Source organism: Trichosurus vulpecula, chromosome 4, assembly GCF_011100635.1.
Source record: "Trichosurus vulpecula isolate mTriVul1 chromosome 4, mTriVul1.pri, whole genome shotgun sequence".
Classification (NCBI taxonomy): Eukaryota; Metazoa; Chordata; class Mammalia; order Diprotodontia; family Phalangeridae; genus Trichosurus; species Trichosurus vulpecula.
Genome location: NC_050576.1, coordinates 92,026,967 through 92,040,496, shown reverse-complemented (window position 1 = coordinate 92,040,496; position 13,530 = coordinate 92,026,967). Strand labels below are relative to the sequence as shown.

Genomic DNA, 13,530 nt, shown 5'->3' with positions numbered 1-13,530 from the left:
TCCTGAAGCATTAGAACAAGGCAGGGAAGTAGAAATAGAAAAAAAAAATATATTGAGCACCACTAAAAAGCGATCCTATGAGGAAAACTCATAGGAATATCATAGTAAAAATCCAAAATCCCCAGCTCAAGGATAAAATATTAAGAGGATCAACATTAAAACAATTTAAATATGATAGTGCCACAATTAGAATTACACAAGACCTAGCAGCAGAGACAATAACACCGCAGGTCTTTGAACACAATATATCAAAGAGCAAAAGACCTGGGGCTCTGGCCAAAAATATCATACCCTTTAAATTTAAGTATTATCTTGAATGAAAAAATGGACATTTGATGAACCCTCAGACTTTCAAGATTCTGTTAAAAAAAATTCTCAACTTAATAGAAGATCTGACATACAAAAACCAAGAGAAACACAAGGTACATACCAAAGACTAACTATAAGGGATTCATAAGGACAGATTGTTTACCTTTTATATAATATCAAATGTAAAATGTATCTCTAAGATTCTTATTAATAATTGTTGAGGTCATAAGAAAGAGGGGGATAAACCTGACAATGATATGAATTTAAAAAGTAAAACCATTTAGAAACAGCTAAAAAGAGTAACTACTTTATACAAAAGAGATGCAAAAGGAAGGGATACAGAGGATTTAGATAGTGGAGGAGGACTGGTAGTTCTGGTAACCTACTTTCACCGGGAATGGGTTTAAGAGGGGACAATACATATATATTTAGAAGAGTGCAAAAGTCTTCTAAATCTAGAAGAAATAAAATGGTAGGTTTATAGTGAGGGGGGAGAGGACAAGGGAGGGATTAGGACAAGGGAGGGAGAATGAGGGAATAGATAAAGGGTGTTTAGATGAATGGGAATTGGAGGATAGGGGAAGAATCCTTGGAGCAGGGAAGGCAAGTAATTGGAGGGCAGGGTAGTTGGTGGAGGAGGGGGGTTGGCAAGTAATAGTAAGGCGATGTAGCAGGTAGAAGTAAAGTAGAGGAGGCAGGAGGGATAGGAAACAAGAGATATGTACAAACATGAAAACAAAGACCAGGAGTAGAGTATGTCTGGGAAAGTATATGTCCATATACACACGTATATTTGTATAAGTGTATGTATATATCCGTATGTGTATATACTGAGAAACATATCTAAACTATATTGTAGCCTTCTGGGAGGTTGGGGAGTGGTAAAAAGAACAAAGTTAAAAAGTGCACAGCAGAGAACAAAAGAAAACACAAGGAAGCAAAGAAAAGATGTATGATTCTCAACACAAGGTGTATTATTTATCATACAGGCTTTCTTGAAACCAAAATTTATTGTTATATATTTTGAATCATCTCTTATGTTTTCTTATGCACATGACATACTTTTTTTTCTTTCTCTGTATTTAAGTTTCAATATTTAAGTTCATGATATGTTCTTGTTTCTTTTCAATATTCTGTATTTGTGTTCTGGTAAAATAAAATAAAAAAATAAAATAAAACAGACTAGGCCAAATGGTAAAAGGGGTACAAAAAGTCAAGGGGAAAAGAATGCCTTAAACACAGAATAGGCCAAATAGAAAAAGAGGAACAAAAAATTCACTAAAGAGAAGAATCCTTTAAAAAATAGAATTGGCCAAATGGAAAAGGAGTCCAAAAGCTCACTGAAGACAATAATTCCTTAAAAATTAGAGTTGAACAAATGGAAGCTAATGGCTTTATGAGAAATCAAGAAATGATAAAAACAAAAACAAAAGAATGGAAAAATAGAAGACAACATTTAATATCTCATTGGAAATACAACTGACCTGGGAAATGGATCCAGGAGAGACAATTTGAAAATTATTGGACTACCTGAAAGTAATATTTTAAAAAAGAGCCAAGACATCATCTTTCAAGAAATTATCAAGGAAAACTGTCCTGACATTCTACAACCACAGTTAAAAGAGAAATTGAAAGAATCCTACAATCACTTCATGAAAGAGATTCCAACATGAAAATTCCCATGAATATTACAGAGAAATTCCAGATCTTCCAGGACAAGGAGAAAATATTGCAAGTAGCCAGAAGGAAAGAATTCAAATTTTGTGGATCCACACTCAGGATAAGACAAGATTTAGCACCTTCTACATCAAATGAGCATAGGCCTTGGAGGGCAAAGGAGCTAGGATTACAACCAAAAATCACCTACCCAGAAAAACTGAGTAATATCCTTCAGGGGAAAAATGGATATTCAGTGAAATAGAGGACTTTCAAGCACACTTGATGAAAAGACCAGAACTGAATAGAAAATTTCACTTTCAAATACAAGACTCAAGAGAAGTATAAAAAGGTAAACAGGAAAGGGCAATCCTAAAGGACTTCATAAGATTAAACTGTTTTCATTCCTACATGGGAAGATGATACTTGTAACTCATAAGAACTTTCTCATTATTAGGGAAGTTAGAAGGAGTATATATAGACAGAGGGCACAGGTATGACTTGAATATGAAGGGATGATATTTTAAAAAATAAAATTAAGGTGTGACAGAGAAACTGGGAGAAAGGGAAAGGAAAAGGTATAATGGGATAAATTATATCACATAAAAGAGGCAAGAAAAAAAAGGAAAAATGGGGAGGAGGGGGAGTGAATGAACTTTACTCATTAGAATTGGCTCAAAGAGGGAATAACATACACTTGAGTGGGTATAGAAATCTATTTTATCTTACAGGAAAGTAGAAGGAGAAGGATATAAGAGAAGGAGGGGAGTTAGAAGGAAAACACTTTTGAGGAGGAAAAGTGTGAAAGGAGAGAGAGAATAAAATAAAAGGAGGAAATAGGATGGAAGGAAATACAGTTAGCAATACAACTGTGAAAAAAAATTTAAGGCAAGATTCTCTGATAAAGGCCTCAATTCTGAAACATAGAGAACTGAGTGTAATTTATAAAAATAAAAGCCATTCCCCAATTGATAAATGATCTAAAGACATGAACAGTTTTCAGATGAAACAATGAAAGCTGTCTATAACCACATGAAAAACATATTCTAACTCACTATTGATTGGAAATTAAAACAATTCTGAGTTACTACCTCATACCTATTAGATTGGCTAGTAGAACAAAAAAGAAAAAATGATAAATGATGGAGGGGATGTGGGAAAAATGAGGTGTTACTACACTGTTGGTGGATTTTTGAACTGATTCAACCATTCTGTAGAGGAATTTGGAACTATGCCCAAAGGGCTATAAAACCATGCATACTCTTTGACTTAGCAATACCACTACTAGGTCTATATCTCAAAAAGAGATACAAAACAAAAAGGAAAAGGACTTATATACACAAAAATATTTATAGCAGCTCTTTTCTCATGACAAAGAATTGGACATTGAGGAGATGTCCTCCAGTAGGAGAATGGCTGAACAAATTGTGGTACGTGATTATGATGGAATACTATTGTCCTATAAGAAATGATGATCAGGACACTATCATAAAAACTTGGAAAGACTTTCATGAGCTGATATAAAGTGAAAAATACCATGTATACAGTAACAGTAATATTGTAAGATGACCAGCTATGAATAACTTAGCTATTGTCAACAATACAATGATCCAATACAACTCTGAAGGACCTATGATGAAAAATGATATCCATTCCCTGAGAAAGAACTGATGGTGTCTGAGTACAGATTGAAGCATATTTTTTTTTACTTTTACTTTCTATTTTCTTGAGGTTTTTTTGGGGGGTGGCTATGTTTTCTTTTACAACATAGCTATCATGGAAATGGCTTGCATGACTACACATGTATAACACATCAAATTGCTTGCGTTCTCAATGAAATGGAGTGAGGAGGGAGATAAGGAGATAATCTGGAATTCAAAGTTTTAGAAAACATGTTTAAACTGTCTTTACATGTAATTAGGGAAACATAAAATACTAAATAAATTTAAAAGAAGATAGTAGTGGAGAAAATATTAATAATGCAGATTACATTTAAAAATTTGTCCAACATATATTTTCCCCCCAGAACTGGAAAAAACAAATATTACCTGTGATATCATTGGTCCTCTTTGAAAATTAAGGATGAACAACATCCTTAACATGACTTCTTTAGAATTTCAAATAGATTTCCTTTTCCAGTCTATTCTGCAAAATTTCTGTCAAAAAAAATTCACTGAGAAAGTGAGATTTTAGCTGAGATGTGAAGAAAGCCAGGAGTCCCAAGCCAGCCTCCTGCCCAGGAAGAGAAGGGAAAGACATTTCTGCCCCTCCTTCCTCAGTCCAGCCTGCAGAGGATCAAGGCCTGGCCCAAACAGGGAGCCCAGACCCAAAAGAAACGGCCCCTGGGACCCAGAGACCCACACCCCAGATTCTGATACTTCACTGGTAGAACATGCACCTGTTCATTGATTCCATAGGAGAAGCATTTCATATTAAGACATCTCCCAGCTCAGGTCCAATCTAGCTCAGCTCAGATTAATCTGGCCGGCTGGCATTAGAGTCACAAATGCTCAGGCTTGGGGGGGGAGCCAAGATGGTGACCAAAAAGCAGGGACTCATTTAAGCTCTCCCCCAAGTCCCTCCGAACACATGTAAAAAATGGCTGTGAACAAATTCTAGAACTGTGGAACCCTTGAAATAACAGAGGGAAGCAGGGCTCCAGCCCAGGACAGCCTGGATGATTACTAGGAAGGGTCTATTGCACAGAGCTGGGAGCAGAGAAGAGCACAGGCCAGCATGGGCTGTGCCAGCACCAAACAGACTGGGAGCTGGGTAAAACAGGCCATAGGGCCCTGAATCATTGAGCTGTGGTAGTTACAGGACTTCTCAACCTACAAATGCCAAAGACCATGGAGAAGGTTAGTGGAAAAATTTCTGGAACAGAGTGAGAAAAGTGCATGGTTGACCCCAGCCCCAGAGGTAATGGAGGTGGTGGAGTCCTGCAGCTGCTTCCAGAGCTCCAGCTGTGGTTGCTTCAGGCCCCAGGCCCACCTGGTGGGACGAATTAAGTGGCAGATCAGAGTGGGAGTGCAAAGCCTGCTTGGATCTGGGTTGCAATCCCGGTTGGCAGTTCTTGGGAGAGGAGGAGCACTGGCGTAGCAGAGCTTGCTGTGTAGAAGTAGCTCTGAAAACAGCAGCACAGCCCCTCAAGCTTGGGACAAATCACTCTCTACTCTACGAGCAGTCATATCCTGACAAAAAGCTCAAGGGTCAAGTAGTTGGCTGGGAAGATGGCAGGGCAGTGAAAAAGGATGCAGACTCAGGCTCAGACTATAGAATCTTTTTTTGGTGACAAAGAAAATCAAAACATACAAGCAGAAGAAATCAACAAAGTCAAAGAGCCTACATCAAAAGCCTCCAAGGAAAATATGAACTGCTCTCAGGCCATGGAAGAGCTCAAAAAGGATTTGGAAAAGCAATTAAGAAAAGTAGAGGAAAAATTGGGAAGAGAAATGAGAGAGATGCAAAAAAATCATGAAAAATAAGTCAATGACTTGCTAAAGGAGACCCAAAAAATACAGAAGAAAATAACACCTTAAAAACTAGACTAACCCAAATAGCAAAAGAGCTCAAAAAAGCCAATGAGGAGAAGAATGCCTTGAAAGGCAGAATTGGCCAAATGGAAAAGGAGGTCCAAAACACCACCAAAGAAAATACCATCTTAAAAATTAGATTGGAGCAAGTGGAAGCTAGTGATTTTATGAGGAATCAAGATATTATAAAACAGAACCAAAGGAATGAAAAAAATGGAAGATAATGTGAAATATTTCATTGGAAAAGACACTGACTTGGAAAATAGATCCAGGAGAGATAATTTAAAAATTATTAGACTACCTGAAAGCCATGATCAAAAAAAGAGCCTAGCCATCATCTTTCAAGAAATTATCAAGGAAAACTGCCCTGATATTCTAGAACCAGAGGGCAAAATAGAAATTGAAAGAATCCACCCATTGCCTCTTGAAAAAGATCCCAAAAAGAAAACTCCTAGGAATATTGTGACCAAAGTCCAGAGTTCCCAGGTCAAGTAGAAATACTGCAAGCAGCCATACTGCAAGCAGCCAAAAAGAAACAATTTGAGTATTGTGGAAACACAATTAGGATAATACAAGATCTAGCGGCTTCTACCTTAAGTGATTGAAGGGCTTGGAATATGATATGGAATATGATATTCCAAGAATCACCTACCCAGAAAAGATGAGTATAATGCTCCAAGGCAAAATATGGATTTTCAATAAAATAGAGGACTTTCAAGCTTTCTCAGTGAAAAGACCAGAGCTGAATAGAAAATTTGACTTTCAAATACAAGAATCAAGAGAAGTATGAAAAGGTAAACAAGAAAGAGAAATAGTAAAGGACTTACTAAAGTTGAATAGTTTTGTCTACATTCCTACATGGAAAGGTGATGTGTGTAATTCATGAGACCCTTCTCAGCAGTAGGGTAGTTGCAGGGAAATATATATATATACATATATATATATATATATATATATATATATATATATATATATATATATATATATAAAGAGAGAGAGAGAGAGAGAGAGAGAGAGAGAGAGAGAGAGAGGGCACAGGGTGAGTTGAACATGAAGGTATAATATCTAAAAAATAAAATTAAGGGGTGGAAGAGAAATGTATTGAGAGAGGGAGAAAGGGAGTGATAGAATGGGATACATTATCTCACATAAAAGTGTCAAGAAGAAGCAGTTCTGTTGGAAAGGAAGAGGGGACAGGTGAAAGTGAATCTTGCTTTCATCATACTTGACTTGAAGATGGAATAACATATATACTCAATTGGGTATCTCACCCCACAGGAAAGAAGGGGGAAGGGGATAAAAAAGCAGGTATGATAGAAGGGAAGGCAGATGGGGGAGGAGGTGATTAAAAGCAAACACTTTTGAAAAGAGACAGGGTCAAGGGAGAAAATTGAATAAAGGGGGACAGGATAGGATGGATGGAAATATAGTCTTTCATGACATATCTGTTATGGAAGTGTTTTGCATAATGATACATGTGTCGCCTATGTTGAACTGCTTACCTTCTTGGGGGGGGGGGGTGGGAAGGGAAGAGGGGAGAGAATTTGGAACTCAAAGTTTTAAAAGCAGATGCTCAAAAAAGTTGTTTTTGCATGCAACTGGGAAATAAGATACACAGACAATGGGGCATAAAAATCTATCTTGCCCTACAAGAAAGTAATGGGAAAGGGGATGGGGGGGGAGGTGGAGTGACAGAAGAGAGGGCTGACTGGGGAATGGGGCAATCAGAATATATGCCATCTTGGACTGGGGGGGAGGGTAGAAATTGGGAGAAAATTTGTAACTTAAAATCTTGTGAAAATCAATGCTGAAAACTAAAAAATATTAAATGATAAAATATGGAATTCATAAAAAAATTCACTGAGGGGGCACACTCCTGGAAGGAGTGTTGAGACTCTGGGCAACCTGCAACCGCCCCCCAGCTTTGCAACCCAGATATTGTTATGATGCTCTTATACAAATTAATAGCAACACTGCACAATGGTGGACCCAGAAAAGGAGGAAGTTATGGAGAAATTATATTTAAAAGTGACACTGTGCTGTCTGATGTGCATCTACATATCCCAAACAAAAGGCACCTCATGGTTCATCTGAATGCTGTTAGCCAACCTGTTTTCTGTCACATTTCAACTTCTATGGAAGAGAGATTTTTGGAAAGATACTCAAGTTAAGGATAAAAAACAAAAAAGACATTCAAATAGAAAATACTATACATGATAGAAGTATTCAGGAATCTTGTGGCAAGAATAGCAATGGTATAGATTTTCTGAACAAGAATGAAACTCAAACCCACCCTTGTATGAGAATAGAAGCTCTATTAGATAATGATGGTGACTTGGAAGTGGTAAGAAGACCATGGGTTTTCTCTGAGACAAAACAAAAAGAGCCATTGAGAAATAAGATACATCCTAAAATTCTAACCCAGGGAGCAGAAAATTTCAATGAAGAAGAACAAGAAAATATCCACCACAATATGGTTAAAATAGAGCCCACCATGGCCATCCCTCTGGAAGATGCTGGCAAACAGGTGTGGTGAGGAGCTTTCCTTCTAGCTGACTACATCCTCTTTAATGTCACCTGTTCAGAAGTTGCGCTGTGCTTGAGCTTGGGGCAGGCACTGGGATTGCCAGCATCATCATAGCAATGGTTGCTAAGACTGTTTACTGCACAGATTTGGTGAAGGTCTCCTGACTATGTGCCAATGGAATGTTGCCCTAAACAGGAACCTGACTGCAACAGGAGGTACAATTAAGGTTAAAGAACTGGATTGCCTGAAAGATGACTTATACACTGATCGTCAATTTCCTTTCAGCTGGTCTGAAGAAGAAATTTCTGACTTATGTGCTCATACTACCATCATAATGGCAGCAGATGTTTTTTATGATGATGGCCTCATAGATGTTTTATTTAAAATGCTCTACAAAATTACTCACAATTTGAAAATGCTTGTACAATCTACTTCTCAATAGAGAAAAGACTAAACTTCACACTTAGACATTTGGACATCATATTGTGAAGCTTACAATCATTTTCAATTTTCCCTAAATGATCTAGAGAAACTGAGAGGTGGCAAAATGAAGTTTATTGTAGAACCAAGTGAAGCTACTTTCTCCCAGTTCCTTGTTTATGAACATGTAGAGCAGTTGGAACTCTGGAAGATTGTTGTTGTACCAATAAGTTGATCACTCATGTGAATAAGGCTGAAAATATTCCCCAAGTCAGTTTACTACAGTTCTTTCCAAACTGTATTTTCAAAAAAATCAAAAGCTACCAAACTATTCTGCTTTAGTTTTTATAATTAAAAATGGTTAATGACCCTGATGCACTCTAATCATTTTCAAATTTTTGTGATGTTTTTCATCTGTATAATACTGTACTATATAGCCTTGAGAACATTATCTCTTGTATAAGTTGAATGAGAATTATTTAATTGCCACCATCTTTACTTGTCACTAGTGAAGACTCTTGAAGACACTGAGTTCTACCTTTATCCAGTTGAGAAAATTCTCTACCTCTTTCTGACTCAGGTACTATTACCATGCACTTCAGTGGTGGTGAGACCAGGGGTGGGGAGGTGTGGCCTTGGGGCCATGTGTGGCCTTCTGTGTCCTTTGGTGTGGCCTTTTGACTGGGTCTGGGTTTTATGGAACAAATCCTTTTATTAAGGGGATTTGTTCTGTGAAGTTTGGATTCAATCAGGGGGCCATGCTTGAGGACCTGGAGGGCCATGTGTGGCCTTGGGCCTGCAGGTTCCCCATCCCTAGGCTAGGCTAATTATAAGCTTATACTAGTGTTTTTGTCAATGTTGCTGCTTTTGTGCTTGCATTGTTAACAGTTTCTATGTATTTGCATTGATCAACATTAAAGACTCATTTGCTCCAAAAAAATAAAATTCACTGAAAATGTTATCTTCACTGTTATTCTAATATTCAAGAACCTGCAATGATCCTACATTGAGGACAGAACAAAGTTCAAGCACTTCTGAGTAGAGTTTAACATCATTCTCTACATAGCATCTCAAACAATCTATGTAGCTAGGTGCCACAGTAGATAGAACAATGGACCTGGAGTTAAGAAGATCTAAATTCAAATCCAAACTCAAACACTTACTAGCTATTTGAGCTTGAGTACATCACTTAATCTCTTTCTCCTTTAGGTTTCTTATCTGTAAAGTGGTAAAAATAATAGCACATACCTATCATGAGTGTTTGTGAGGGAAAAAAAATGAGATTATTGGCAAAACTCTTTAAAACCATAAAGAACTATATAGGTGCTACTTATTAGATAGTACTTTTCTTTTAGTATTTCTCACTACTGACTTCCTTATAATATTACAGATAGTATACTAAAAGTCTCAAGAATATCTGGATTTAACTCTTGCTTTATTATCTCTGACCTTGGTCAAGTTACTGAATCTTAGTAAGTCTAAGTTTTCTCCTCTATAAAATACTTCCATTTTATAATAATCATTTAAAGAAAACATGTAGCGTGTTTCTCACAATATCATCATACAGCTCAGAATATATAAATTTTCTTACATTTAAATAGCATCCTTTTCAGCATCATGAATGTCTTTTAATTAGGTCAGATAATATTCCTTTAAGAATCCTCTGTATGGTTCTATCAGAAATGTAAAAATGTTACATCTTCTATACGCTACTTCACTAGATATATTACTTAAGTATTAAAATTATATCATAAGAAATGTGCTGTGTGGTAATATGAAATATATTGTAAAAGTATTCCAATTTTTTTCCTCTAAAGAAACCTAGTTGTCACAAGGGATCCATTAAAAGAGATCCAATAATCCCAAGTGGAGTAATTGAGGAAAGATTTCTAGACCAATACAAAGGATGCTCCCAAACGAACCCAAATAATATCCCCACAATAGTTGATCAGTGACAGTGATAAGTGTAGTTTTTAATGCAGAGAGAAGTGGGGGAAAGAAAAATCATTTCAGAGAAAGTTTAGTTTACTATCCAATTAAAAAATTCATTTTAATATATTTAATGATGAAACTTTAAGCATGATAATAAATAGAAGAAAAATGGAAAAGAGCTATAATTATAATAAATTTTCCATCTATAAAGAACAGAGAAGATGACATACCCAGAATACAATACTACAGTCCTGAAAGTGCTTATAGAGGAGGTAGAACAACTAAAGTAAACAAAAATGGAAAAAGCAGTGAGATCACCAAAATGTATATAAAGAAGATATATGCTGGTGACAACCCAACTGTGTGGGCATTGAGGGACCAATATAACAGTTATCTGAAGGAAATGAAGATAACAAATACAAATGTAACAAAAAGATGGCCAAGAAAACATGAATAATCAACTATGTATATGCCTACTTCCTCATCTACAAAAATTTTTGTGTGATTCATGAATATAGGAATTGAGGGTATTCTTGATGAGGATAAAGTAAGAAATAAGCAGAATTTAACAAGTGATATTCAACAATGTGCTCATCATTTGTTAATAATGAAAAATCATTTCATTCAGCACAACCAACAAAGTGCTACTTTGTGGGTTCTTTTGCATTAAGGTGCCTCTCATCCACTATTACAATCATTCAAGATCCCTTGAATGATATGTCATTAATTACCTAGTTCAAAGTCTCTCTACTCATAAAGATCAGGTGAGAGGATGATTACTGTGATGGAGGAGATACAGTACAGAATTCAATTAGAAGAGGGTTCAGTCCATATGGATGGTGTGGTCTGCAAGATTGATTTTTCTGTTTGCAGATTACATTGTGTTGATTGAATTATACATGCAAATATTGCAGAGCCTCCTAGAAGAGATTGGTAGTCACTCCAAGGAATTTGGCCTGACTATGAACACAGGAAAAACCAAGTAGAATAAGAATGTCTATTAGTCCAACATTCCTTGAAATGTTTATCTCAGTTTTTTTGTTTAATAATGGTTTTTAGGGATATTGGTGTTTTTTAAATTATTTTTCCTTTACTTGCTTTCTAGGTTATTTTTAAAATAATTGCTTGTATTTCTTTGCTTTTTTATCTTTTTACTGTTTTAATGTTTTATTTTTCATGAATTCTGACGACTCAATTCTTTTTTTTTAAAGAAAATCTACTGTTGGCTAAGGTTTTCCATCTTCTGTTCTAAGATATTTTTTCTCTATATTTTTATTAAGATCTCAAATTTCATTTTTAGATCTTTGTTTCTTCCTTCCAGTCCTGGAGTCCTTGTGGCCAATTCTTTTTTCTGATCCTCTTCTTGTGTCTATGGAGTGTTTCTTCTTCTTATGGATTTATCTTGAACTTCTCCTAAAGTATTTCTTTACTATATTTAGATCTCACTATATTCATATTTACTCTATTCTTTACTATATTTTTGTTTACTCTGTTTTCTTTTGTTTACTTAAAATTCTATTGTTCCTCCCTGGATTATGACTATGTGTCAAAATCTGTCCCCTTCTCCACTCTCGGATAGAGTAGGCAGGCTGTTTATTCCTGTCACCTCTGTAGTCTGAACCCCACTGATGCTGAATTTCTAGATGGAAATTGAACCCACTGCTTCTTCAATCCCTGGGTGCTACCTATTTGGATCCCATTTCTGGAAATGAATCAGAATGTCCATGCTATAAGATTCAGCTTACTTAAGACTGGGCTTGCTTAAAAATTCCTTGGACATCCTCATTCCGAGCTCCTCTATGTTTCTCAGGCTCTAATTACATGAACTTGGCTTCAGCCTTTCCTGATGCATCCCTCTCCCAGCATTGACAACCTTCCAACAGTACTCTTATGAAATCTTGGGTTAGATGGAAGAACTTAATGTTGCTTCCCTTTTGTCTTACTGATCATTGCTATATTAAGTGGCCTTTTCAATCTTTGCTGGAATGTTTGTGGTAGAGTTGGGTTCCTCTGAGATTTTTAATATATCCATTTTAACTGGAAGTTTTAGCTAACATTTCATGTATTTATTCTTTTATCTCTCTTAGTAGATAGCAACTATCTTATAGGCTTGTGTATATATTTCATTTTATCTCAGTATGACTACCACATGCTTGTTCCCTGCATAGTAGGAGGTCAATGAATATTTGTTGAATGAATGATTGATGGGTAAGACAAAAAAAGATAATGAAATCTTAATTTACCAAATAGCAATCCAGTTTGCAAATCAACCAGACTCTCTCTTTCTCCTTTTCATAAATATTGCTTGTCTCTTAATCACGTCATTAACATTTCTAAGGGGAGGCATGGGTAAAATTTAAATCAGCATTGTTGTTAATGAGAAGGATTTGTGAAAGATGTGTGGGAGAAGATGTTTAAAAGTAATGGTTAATAGGGGGTTCTTCACTAGCTGTAGTCTTTACTGTCTTTAGTCTTTTGTCGAGCCTCCCTTTCATTAACATGAAGATGAATAATTATCTAGGCCTCTTAATAAATACTGCTACATGGCCAATGTAAGAACAATCTTTAACAATCAGGGAGGCCACTTGAATTTACAATCCCTAAGTATATAACATAATTATAGTTCTCATTTTTACTGTCCTTATACTTCAATAATTCTCCCTAGTCTGAGTATACTACTGATGTTTAGACAAACAAGGACTAGAAAAATGCAGTTGGCCTAGTTTACCAGATTATTCATATAACAGAGTCACAAGAAACAAGAGCTTTCCACTTGTAGAGAATTTTTTGTTTGTCTGTTTGTTTTCACATAACCCAATTTACTATACTTTATGTTGGTGGTAGGCACTTATATTTGGGCTTTTCTCCCCAGACAATCATCGGTTATGTTGAATAAGATAAATCCACAAGAAAAGTTTTTTTTTAAATAATTTAGACTAATCTCTCCACTTTGGAAATAGTGAAAACAAATCTATACATGAAGTCAAGGAGAAATGGATTTGCATCCTGCCTCTCACACGTCCAGTTATGTGATCCTGAGAAAGTTAATCTCTCTGAAGCTCAGAGAGCAAGTGACTTAAATTCTCTGGGTCTTAGTTTCCTCATTAGTAATAGAAGAAGAGTAAAAATTGTAGTGTTTGAAGAAGATCAAAC

The 13,530-nt window shown here is 36.1% G+C and overlaps 1 pseudogene; it reads left to right on the top strand.

Moving 5' to 3' along the window:
* The first annotated feature begins 7,478 nt into the window (after positions 1-7,478).
* LOC118845589 lies at positions 7,479-8,680 on the top strand (annotated as a pseudogene).
* The last annotated feature ends 4,850 nt before the right edge of the window (positions 8,681-13,530 follow it).